General features: G+C 41.2%; 1 protein-coding gene across 4 annotated transcripts in view; it reads right to left on the bottom strand.

Moving 5' to 3' along the window:
* The window catches only part of DCX (doublecortin), an 86,783-nt gene that overhangs the window by 61,376 nt on the left and 13,015 nt on the right, over positions 1–12,392 (bottom strand). The window lies entirely within an intron of this gene.

Below are 12,392 nucleotides of genomic sequence, written 5' to 3'. Positions count from 1 at the left end.
AATGGGTAATAGGCATTCTTCCTACAGAATCTAGGCAGTCCTTTGAAAAAAAAGGGTTGAGAAACCCTGACTGATATCATCCCTGACCTACACCATCCCTCCAGCTCTCAGCAGTACAAGTAAGTCTTACAAGTGAGTCATCTTCCGTTTTACCAAAAAACAGCTAAGACAAAGATGCGTGAGAACTTTTCCAACTTAAACATTAAAGACAAATTGACAAACTCCTTTCAACCTCCCTATGAGTTTAAATGTGTCAAGGCACACCTGTCTGAAAATACCAAATTAATTGCCTTAACCTAGGTCACACACTGCAGCTGAATCTGGGATTCGTGCCAGGAGCCCTGAGACCACTCTTGCTGCTTGAATACCTGAAGCACACTGCCTTTTATCTGTGACATAAGATATTTCCAGTAGCAACTGCCTCCTTCTGTTTTTGAGAGAAAGTAAGTCTTTGGTGGGCTATGCTTATTAGAAAAAAACAAGTTGGTTTTCAGCAGTATTAAATATTACGAGACCTGTAAATTAGTGCTCAGTGTATTCACTTTCAGACCAACTTTATTTTTCCTTGTTTACTGTCCATTTTACACTAAAGTGAACACTTCACACGTGCAGCTGGAAACAACCCAGACAATGAATGTCAGGATCAGATGGCATTTTTTCCAGCATCTATTTTCTGGAAGAAAAAGAATTCTGCAGAAACAGTGTAAAATGGAGCAATTCTGCACTGTTTGGCACTAGATCGCTACCTGCTGCCAAGAGCAGTGCAAAAACTTTATGAAGAAGCTCATGATATGGATAAAAATTCAAGGAAAAGCAGACATTTCAAAAGCTGTTCTCCATTTTAAAACTGCAAGAAATGCCAAGATTGTAAAGAACTCTGTTGCTTTACAGTGCTAAAAATAACATTCACCAACAACTCTATTGAGACTCTTATACAAAATTCAGCCAGTCTTATGGCTTTCATTTTGATTGTGAAACGTACGCATCATTTTGCAACCTTCTGTGACTAGGGTTGCCTAAAATGAAGGAGATCCCCAGTACCATTTACTCTCAAAGTATTAAAATTCACTAGAAGCAAAAAGATGCCTCCATTTTCAGCTGGTATTAAGAGATGTAAGTTCTTGTTTCTAATCCATTATGAAGGGCTTTCAAGTAGGCAAGAATAACATTCTTAGCGCCTAATGTTGGCTAACTCAACTCTTTGATACACTTAATTTACATGTAATCCTGCAGCCTGCCAGCAGTTGATAAGGTTCCTGATATGTGCACATTTGAGAAAGGGAAGTTTAGTCCTCTTACTGCCTTTCTGGAGAGCTGAGCTCCATGATGGAAGGCTGCTCAGGTTTAAGGTTTCAAACAGATTTTTGCTTCTCTGCAAATGCTTTTCAGCATTTGTCCCCAAATAATTTATCAGCTAGGTTTAAAATTCTTGACAAAGTTGAAATGGCTGCACTGCATTTTTACTTGTTTCCATTGTTAAAATACTTCACAGGCTCTTGTAAAGACTAAGTGGCATGGAAGAAGGGTGAAGGATGTAATTTTTGTCTCCACTCCAATGATACAGTTTTGTAGATATAAAGACAGTGCAAAAGTTAGACATATCAAAGAAGTGGTTGACAGAAGTTACAAATCCTGAGTTAATGGCTATACAACAAACCTGACTGAAGAATGGACGAGTACATATACATTAAGAACAAGACTTTTACAAGCACCCTATTTTGTGCCCCTAATGTAATGAGTAGGATCACTCCACGCACTTCTGACAAACTCATTTCAAATGTTCCACCATGCAGTGGGATGACGTGTCACCTGTCTATAGAAAGTTAAGGTATTCCCCATCTGTAGAGCTACAGCTATAGCTTCTCTCATCGTCTTTGCATAACTAGACACCTTGGACCAAAGGAAGTTAACTTACTGCATGCCGGGTCATATCAATACCTCAGCCACAGGCAAAGTCCCAGTTTCATACTTGCAGGCACAAAACCATACCAAGATTTAGCAGCTGTGGAGAGCCACGTAAGCCTGGGTGATTTAGCACTAAACACTCCATAGTATACACACTCTGACCATTTGTAACGTACTTTGTGTTTCACCGAAGTCCCAGTTAAAACACACTGCATTAACAAAAGAGTTACCAAGCACGTGCATGAGTTACCCCACCCCTTCTAGCTGCTTCAGAAGAAGATGGGAGAGTTGCAGAGCACTGCAGTGCAGCACAGTCACTGGAGAAACTTCTTTCTTCCATATTCTGAGACACATTTGTGAATGACACATTTGTGAATGTGGAGAGGTGAAGTGGAAGGGTAAATGGAATACAGCAGTATTTTAAAAAGCTGTTCCTTTCTGTCTGAATTTTGAATACATGCCATATGGTTTACCATGTTGTTTTGATTCTGTGCTAAGATATTTTTTACTAGCCTGCCTCAAGACCAATCCTCTTTGCAGAATAGTTATTTTTAATTTACAAGGTCAGTATAAGAGTACTTTCTACCAGTGTGTGCTGCTTTGCACTTATGATCATCCATTACACTGCCTGTTCATCTCAGTCTCTCACTTGTCTCCCAACTTTCTTTATCACAATAATTCTTTCATTGTCTTCACCAAGTACTTCCACCTCCAGAACACTCAAGACAACAGTAAACACCACTTGTATCTTGATACTTAATTTTTACTCTGATAAAAAGTTATTTCTACCCTGCTTTCTTCTTCTAAACCTGTTTCCCATCTGTGATAGTATTTGCCCATCTAATCACTACTTCAGGTTCCTTAATAAGTTCTTGAAGGAGCCTTTCCTCATGATATTTTGAAGTCCAAATGTCCACTGGCTCTGTCCTATCCATGATTTTATTTGATTAGTATAGAATAATAGAACATCAATGTGAAAGTTTTTATTGTGGAAGTTATGTTTGTTCATACCTTGTTATGCCATGGTGTGTATTTCACCATTTTAACTTTCATTTCAGTTGATTTATCTAGTACAGAAGCTGAGTTTCCTAGTGTATTTTTCACCACCAGACATACAGAGAAGAGGTACACCCTTTAGTCACCATACCCAGCCTCTCTGTTCCTCTTTCGGCAACATTATGGGCATGAGGGAGTGAGGAAGGGCACAAGAGAATATGTCAAAAGCACAGGGGTACAGCAATAGCTTGAAGAAATGCTTCTTTCACAGAAGCATGCACGCACCACAAGATGCTTTCCTAAACCAATTATTCTTTCCTGTTCAGAGAACCCGAATAAAAGACAGACATCTGTAGCCATAAGCTGTTCTCCCAGTAGCACAGTTAGCATGGCTAGGCGTTTCATGCGGTGGCTTGAACTGGTCCATCACAACCAGGGAGCGATGTCCACAGCGAGGCAGTAGCAGAACCAGAGCTGTGGGGCCTTGGCAGCCGCAGGGGACCGAGTACCAGATAAGCGGCACAGAGCAGATGGTGAGGGCAGGGGAGTTCAAGGAAGGAGCCTGGAGTCCTGCTCTCCCCTGCTGCCCTCCAGGCTCGCTGGCTGCATAATTATTCCTGTGGAGCCAGTAAAGCTCCTTGTGTTCATTGTCCTCCAGATAACAGAGCTCAGACCTGGAGGACTGACCTCTCACGCCAATTCTGACCAAAGCAAAATCCCCTGGAAAAATCCTTCTAATGAATGGTGCATAGTATCTCATCTTCCCCATGTCTGGTTTTTGTCCATTCTGTTCATAACCAAGTCCCCCATTTGCGGAAAAAAAGAAAAAATAATTAGTAAAAAGCAGGCTATATCTTACACCCACTCTAGTTGAAAAATCCATGATCTAAAGTATTTTTCAAGATAAGAAATGAGAGAAAAGCATCATGAGCCAACACATCCAAATTTCCTATTTAGTTTAGATTATGTGGATAATTTAAAAACTGTTAATGACAATGAGATTTGCATTTATCTCAAAGAATAATTTAAAAGTAAGCAAACATTTTTAAAGTGCAGTTAAAGACTCCAGTAAAATGCCTTTGGTTTATCAGAGTAAGGGAAGAAAAAACAATTACACCACTTGAGGATATGACTGTCAGAGCACAATAGTCCCTGGGATCCTTTAACTAAAAGGAGAGTTTAGACTGCTTAGACAGCAAGTTGAGATGCAGAGCTGTGTTCTGCAATACTTAATAAAATGTATTTATAAGATAGATACACATGCATATACTTATACACACCCTGCTTGCTGTTAACCAGGAAACTAGAACTATGTCTATTAATTCAGAAAGGAGTGGCTGTGTGTTCATGGGGGAGAGGGTGTGTCATGGCTTGGAGCAGGGAATGCTCTGGTTATTAGCCTTGCTTATTTTTCCCTATTCAGTTTGAATTCAGAGCTAAGCAAATCTCCAGGAGCAGGCCTGCAATTCCAGCTCTGTATGCTAATCAATTTGCCACAGCCTGAGAAGCCCTGAACACAAGTTGGAATAGCCCTCAGCTTTCATGGCTTGTCTTTGCGCTTCCCCACATATGCAGGCCTACCTTAGCCAATTCTGAAAATCTGGATGGACTGGATCCAACTTTTTTTCTCCTCAACTCCTTTAGGCATACTTTTATTACACACAGTTCTGTGCCAATATCTTTTGTCATCCCTGGCAGACCTGAGGGTGGATGGAAGCTGTCATCCTCTGCACATGAGCAAAGCTATCCCTTGTTCCCTTACTGTCCCATACAGAGACCTTTGAATGGCACTGGCATCACGTTCAAAAGACATGATAAGGAGGCTTTTGACAACCTCTCACGCTCAGTCTGGGCCCGTTGCAACATGGATTCATTTCCTCAACACTTAAGCTCCATCAAGATGCACATACTACGTACAAAAAATAATAATCACTGGTTCAGTTCCGTGTGTGGTTTCAGGAACAAGAAAGAAAGAAATACTGTTGTGCTGGATGATGGTTCTATCGCACTATTTCTTACCAGCCTCTGTTATTAGGCCGTATGCCTTTACCCACATCTAGTGCAAGCTCCGCCTGAAGAGAAGTGTATGCACGAGCTGTGTCATAACTTACCTGCTACTGAGCGAAAACAGCCTTTTGATCAAAGGCCAGTAAGAGCTGAGAAGGCAAGGGAAGAAGTGGTTTCAGGCAGACAAGAAGAGGTGGAACTTGCAACAAGATGTGGAATATGGCACCAACCGCCATCAGATTCTCAAGGTGTCTCACACCGGGTGAGCTCAGGGGAGTATTCACACACTCTGTGAGCTACCACAGGTAGGGAGATGTGAGCAAACATACTATACGTGATGCCACTTACAGCCTAAGACTAAGGACCCCGGTGCACCAGAATAAGCAAGACATTTCCCCATTTCAAACAGGGAAAAGACATGTATTTGATTATCCTATGTGATCAAAAGAAGTAAGACGTTTACTAGAGTCCATGCATTGAGGTAGACACTTGCTCAGAATACATTCAGCGTAACCTGCTCCCTCTCAAAGCAGGAGGGACTCCCATTCACACAGGTGGGATTTCTACTCCAACACCAAAAAGGAAACAGAAACTTAGTTTCATGTGACAACACAAACCAACGATGGAAAAAACTACAAGGCTTTCTTTGCCTGTCTCAGCTCCTGATACTCAGCCTGATTTCCCTTGCTCATTTTCAGCCCATTTATTCCTAGATAAACCCTCTGGCACTACAGTGAATAATCATCTTCTCTCCTGGGATTCAGAATGAAAAGGGAACGTGTCACTCTGTATGACAGAAAGAACTGCCAAAATAAAGATGCTAGTGAGGATTGAATTTTTAGCATACATCTCTTTTGGGGTGTGAATAGCACCAGGATTCAGTAATAGGGGCCATGTACCTCTAGGCCACCAGGTCAGATCTGACTGCATCTTTCAATAATTTTGACAGCCTGCCATCTGTGACACGAGTAGCAGGTGTTCACATGGATCTTGGTCAGTACATGTTTACTAGCAAGGCTTGTGTTTCTAGAAAATCAACAATTTTCAGCAAGCAGCAGTGCAACTCTGGAGCCTACTTCTGGTCTTGGAGCCTCACTGCCTTGAGAGGACAATAGATACACCACAGCTTTAGTCAGAATTTGCATAACAACAAAATGCCGATGAATACACAGCACCAAAGCCCTGCTGGATGGCAGGCAGGAGCATGACAGCTCCTCCAGAACCTGAGGCTGAGGCAAAGCAATGGCAAAAATCCACCAAAGTTTGCAAGATGATGGTCTCCTCTGCTGTCTCCCCTTCCTCTGCACATGCCTTGGGGAGCTGATTAGAGACCTCACTGATGGCAGCCAGGTCAGTCTCAATGCTCATAGGAGGACAGACTCGATCAAGACTTTAGCTGCTGAGATCAGACTGCTTCTGCTCTAGTAAGTGCAGGAATTAGGATTTACAGTGTTCCAGATAGGCCCCTTTTCACCCAGGTTTTGTGGCCCACAGACCTAAGTAAACAGAAATTAATAAGCATAAGTTTTATGAATAACATCTCAGAAAGTCTTCTGAATATTTCATCATAAGTACTTAGACACACATTCATGGAAGCTTGGCTTATTCATTCTAGCGAATGATAAAATCCTTAAGGGATACCTGCAGACTAATTGGTTTTGTCTGTGTTAGTGTCTAGTCATTGCATGAATCAGGCAATGCTGAATTTCCAGCTTAGACTAAGAGCTCCCTAAAGGTAGAGAACTAGGCTGTGTTGTCTGGCAGTGTAAGTGACTTGGGTTCAGAAGTTCTTCAGCCCATACATTATTACTAACCTTCCTTGCATGACACATGGTTGCTAGAGAGGAATAATCTCATGCAAACACCCTAAATCAGAGTAGTCTGCAAAAGCAATGAGGAGTGAAGCTGGGAGTTAATCCTCACCCCAAGCGATCTATCGGGGGAGGCAGCTATGGGCAAAGACCCTGCCTGCACAATTCCTCTGCTAGCGCTTGCGATCCAGACCTGTCCTCTTGGTATCAAAATGGGAGATTTATGCAAGGCCTGCCAAATCTCAGCAGTTAACAGGAAGCACTGAGAAGAAAGGACTGAGAAAAAGATGCAAAACAGATACAGTTTTATTGTTCCAGGTTTATGCAGCAGGGAGGGAAGATGGGACTTGCCTCTCCCCTGTTAGCACTGCCTGCTGTAGTTTGCAGGATGCTAAAACACACTTGCACCCATGTCCTGCTCTTCCCTCCCATTTGCTTTGGGGCTAGATCCCAGCTTTACACAAGTGCAAGAAACTGCTTTATTCTGGGGTTACTTCAGTGCAGTTTTTCAGTATCCAAAAGGGCAATCAATTACCTAGTTTCAGAAGGATGAGGAGTTTCTGACATCCTACCCCTCAACATGTGTAATAACGCAAACCAATTTGCTTGCTTTGTAACCTTGAACCTCATGCCTCAGGGTGTAAGTTAACTATCTCCAGGGCTCTAGAGGGAATATTTTCTCTCTGATCTTTCAGCAATGCAGATGTTACTAGGTACGTTGTGGAGGTATTCACCTTCTTGAGCATCAAATACAGATTACAGCCATTAAAGGCATTTGTATATTTTGGTACAAACCTTGTTCTATGTCACATTGATACAACTTCATTAATATAATCAACAGAGCTACACTATCCTGGTGGAGTTTGGTCCACGGCTAGCACTGACACTTGAGCAATGAATTTTTTACTAGTTTGTTTCCAAATACCAGCTTAAAATCAGTGCAACAGCTCCAAAGTTTGGTTGGTTTCTCCAGTGCAACTTGTATGGATGCATCTAAGGTAGCTTTTTACTAGCAGTGCAGTGCTAGGAGCTGCTTTATCAGCTACTTTGATGGTTTTGGTCCCAAAGACCCAACCTTTAACCTGTTGTGAGCTTAGTCATCCTGCTTCTCCCTTTGTGGCTGCTGCCCTTCCTCAATGCAAGTCATCTAAGATGAAATGGCAACTTCTTCTCTGGACAGGAGAGGTGGGCTGGCCTCCTAGGCATTTGCATCAGCTTTGCAAACAGAAAGATGAACTTCACTCATCACCTGCCACATGAAATCCTTATCAAAGCAAAGACTGCTAGAGGGGACCATTTTATTAAGACTAGAAATTCTTTTGGAAGCATAGTCACAAATGCCCTGACATATGAAAATGTATGTAATTTCATCTGATGAGACAGCTAACACTCAGATGGAACAGAAGCACTTTGTCTAGGCTACATAAAAGCCAATGAATAGCACATGTGTGACTTCTCCCTGTGCTTGAAGACTTCAAAGTTCAGAAGAGATCATTGCATGTTATCATGGCTAAAAACGCATACAGTTCCCTGCTTGTTAACCAGAATATCTATATCTATGTGAAACTGAAGTGTACAAGCTCTCTCCCTTCTGAACAGCACCTTATTCTGCTTATTTGGTGATGCTAATTGATGGGTCACAGAATAGGATATTTAGTTAATGAAGACATGGCAATACGTCAGCTGGAGAAAAAGCAGAAGGAATTCCATACCACAGAAAATATCTTAATGCTGAAGTACAACTGAACATGCCTGATGAATTTCTGGTCACTTCAGAGTATCATCCACTCAGCCAATCACAAAAAAAAAAGGGAATAATTTTTGTTACTACCTCTTTTCATGTATTTGCTGAACAACTCACAGACTTTGGAATACAAGACAGAGCAGGAAAAGAGAAGTTCAGTACATACAGAAGACATTAGCTTTTACAGGTCACTTCTTAAAAGCAGGAATGAATGCAGACAGACACTACTCGCAAAGCAAGGTGCAGAAAGCAGAAGATGGGCATTGGGCTGTCAGCGATGAAACAGACTCAGCTTTTCCAGAAAAACACCTACTTATTGTACACCATGATGAGAAAGAAGCTCAAGCACAAATAGGACAGTAAATCTATACAACATTTGCAAAGTCTAGCTGAGACTATTGCATTCAAAATATCTGAATGCAACTTCATCCACAGTCTCAAATTCTGTTTTCTAATTTGGTTTATTAACGACATGAGGCAGAAATTGTCATCATGTGTTTATAAAGTAGCCAGTGCTCCCAGGAATCCAGACTTATTTGGGACACTGGATATAACTAAGACTTTAAAAAAAGAGAAAGAATCTACCAAAACAACTGTTTTCCAACATGATCCACAGATCAGAGCAAATTGAATCCTGGATATGTATATGTTAATTACATATATTACACATCTCAACACAACAGCAGTTGTAATCATAAAACCAAGCGTTGAATTTGATCCAATCTAGTGTTTGTTTAATGCACTGAATTCTTTGACCTATACCATTTCCTATATGGTCATGAAAGTTCAAAAGTTAAATCCCTATTGTGATTCTCTGTCATGACTTATTTTTGGTCAACAATTTGAAACCCCTTTTGAGTTCTGGGGTGTCCATCAAGAGGTGATGATACACTCCAAGGAGGGAAGGATCTTGAGTACAGACAGACAAGGCACAAGGCATTAGAACTATGTACAAGACCAAGAAAAAGAAACTACTTAAACACAAGATGCTCATTTAGCAAGTTTCAAATGGGCCATATTTCTACAGACAAGGCAAGACATAAAAAGAAACAAAATTACCCTAAAAAAAAAAATAGCCTCACTGTTGTTTTGAGTGTCACATTTATTCAAACACATCCCATCCAGCTCTCAATTAACTGCTTTCTCACTCCAAATGCAGCAGCTCTGTAGTGCATAGAAATGTAATTATTTACACACCACTCTATCATTGCCACTACTGTCTGTACTTCTGAAGCATCTTGATTACTCTACTGATGAACACCATGGAAATGCCTATAAATAAAATAATCATCTCCCCTCATTAAGTTACAGCTCATGGACTGAGGAAGGATGATTTTCCTTTGTACATTCCCTTTGTAAATTTTATCATTTCACAACAGAGGGAGTAACGTGCCTCTGATGACACTCAAAGAGACAGACTGTCAGGATTCTTGTCAGTATTTCAGTTTTGAGCAGCTTGCGTTTTTGCATGAATATTTTCTCCTGAAAATAAAGTACTCTTTGTCAAAATTAGGCATTCAAGAATCTCTTTCTAATGTCAGAATCAGACATGCAAAAAGCTCTAATATCATGTCAGAAGGTCTAATTTTATGGAGCAGTATGTCACAGAAACCTTAACAGCAAACACTGCACCCATAGCAGAAGCTTCTAGCTCTAGCTTCAACACTAAGAACACACATAGGTGGAAAATTTCCAATAAACGTAGATTAAAAAAATAAACATTGAAGGAAACCTTCCAATAAAAACAAAGCCTTGGTGAACCAGGTTTGCTCTTCAGGAAGCTTCAACAGTAACTAGTGCCACAAACAAATATCAAACATTCCATTATTGTCAAATTACAAAATCACACTCATTTTAGTAATTGCAATACTGCATGTACATTTGCATGCAGTGAAGCTCCCCGTAGTGTCTCTAACACACAATGAAATATCACGTTTCATAAAATGGTGAATTATAAAGCCAGCAAAACAAGTTAAATGTGATATCTTTACTCAGACTTTACTGAAATCGCATTTCTGCAACAAAAAATGATGGTGAAGTTGTCAGGTTGCCCAAAACAGTGCTGAATTAAGGCACCAGGCACTGTACAGCTATCAGAGCCTGACGTGAAGAAAACAAGGTTGCTTTTTATTTTTTGATTCAAGAAGAGTCATGTATTATGTGGTGTCTGCCATGGACAACAGTTTGCAGTAGGAATTGCTAAATTACACAGACCTTTGTGCCCCTTGCTTGGCTGCAGCCCCATGCAAGGCAGCCACTCCAACAACAGGTTGCAGTCTACCCCACAGCAGCACTACTCTAGGCAATCTGTAATTTGAGAGCAAGCAGCATTTCCCAAATCCCCATTTAGGAATTAACACAATTTCACAGGCTGGTCTAGTCACCAGGCCACAAGCTCAGTTCAGTTTATGGGCTGATTTGGTCTTGCTCTCCAGTCAGAGGTGGAGGGGGAAACACCACTTACTCCTGTTACCAGCTAAAAGGTGGAGAAGAGAACAGTTTGATGGAAGCTCACGGGGCATCCCTATTTCTGCACACCATCCAAAACAACATCTCACCTCCAAAATGCTGGCACTTCATTCACAACTGTGAGAGCAGCAGGACTCTCTGTCAGCAAGAGTAGGCAACTGCTTTCAGGCCAGATCCAGCTATTAAACCCTTTGCAAAGCTGCTGTGATTCTGTGGTCCTGTGCCTATGTATGATTTCCTCAGTGAGGACAGATCATTTGACTCTCTCCTTCCTCTTCCCCCAGCCACTTCCAAGGTTTCCAGTACATCACTCCCTGTATCACTGCTTATTTACAGCATACTGCTCTAACTATGGACAGTCTATCTGGAAAGTCACCCACTTGTGTATAAATTACACATCTTATGAAGAAAAAGTGCTGGGCTGAGACAAGTGCAAAGAAAAGCTTTGACAGGCAGATGAGATTTTTGTATATCTGAAGCTAGAAGCAGCCACTAATGTGCAGAATACAGAGGTTGGGACAAAGCAAGACCATCAGACAGGTTAGAGTGACATGCTACTTTCAGCTCCCAGACACTGCACCTGGACTGTGCAGGACACTTTATAAGCCTATATTTGGGGTTAGAAGGATGAACATTTTCATATGTAAAGCCTGCATGTTAGTTGGGCTCATTGCCCAGGGTTGGCATAGTATTTCAAGAGCCAGTATTTTAATAATTTTCTCAAAAGATAGGGAAGAGAGTTAATTTAAAGCAATAGCATCAATCCCTAGAACAGCCAGCATCCAGCCCCCACACAAGAGCTGTGTTGCCTCACTCCAGAATCTGAAGCAAGAAAAATAGTGACAAAAATAAGATCATCCCTCAGTTACAGAAGACACAGAACTGTTAAATCAAGCTCAGAATTGTCCTTGAAGAATCTAGCTCTTCCCAGTCCCCAAAGTTATCCTCCACATTCCTTTAAGGGTTTTCATAGATACAGCTGCTATGTGTAGCTGCTAACAAGAGACAGATGTTTCCTTCAGTTCCAGGAAAATGTAGACATGAAGCACATTATGATGACCCACTAAATATTTTTGACCCAAATCCTTTTCTGCATGTTATCTCTTCATGCATTTAGACAAGAAAATGCAACAAGGTTCCATGCTTTTCCTGCTAATTACTGAGCTAGCCAGAAGAGCATGCTTGGATCAATTACTTTATCTTAGCAAGCCTTCATCTGAGGGCAAGGAAAGTCAAGCAACACATTTTCACTTAGTGAATCCAAAGCTCAAGAGTTCTTGCAATTACTTCAGAGCCAAATCAACTGGTGGCTGTGAGCCGAACTCCCCATGCTACTTATTTAGCTAGTCCGGAAGACACGCACTGCACGCTGGCGTGCAGGATGGAGCATCTGTTTCACTCAGACGGTTGGCTACATTCTTTACTTGATATTAATATCAGTGAAAATTTAGTAACTTAAC

The sequence above is a fragment of the Buteo buteo genome, chromosome 22 (assembly GCF_964188355.1).
Source record: "Buteo buteo chromosome 22, bButBut1.hap1.1, whole genome shotgun sequence".
In the NCBI taxonomy this organism is placed as follows: domain Eukaryota; kingdom Metazoa; phylum Chordata; class Aves; order Accipitriformes; family Accipitridae; genus Buteo; species Buteo buteo.
This window is presented reverse-complemented; position numbering and strand designations above follow the sequence as displayed.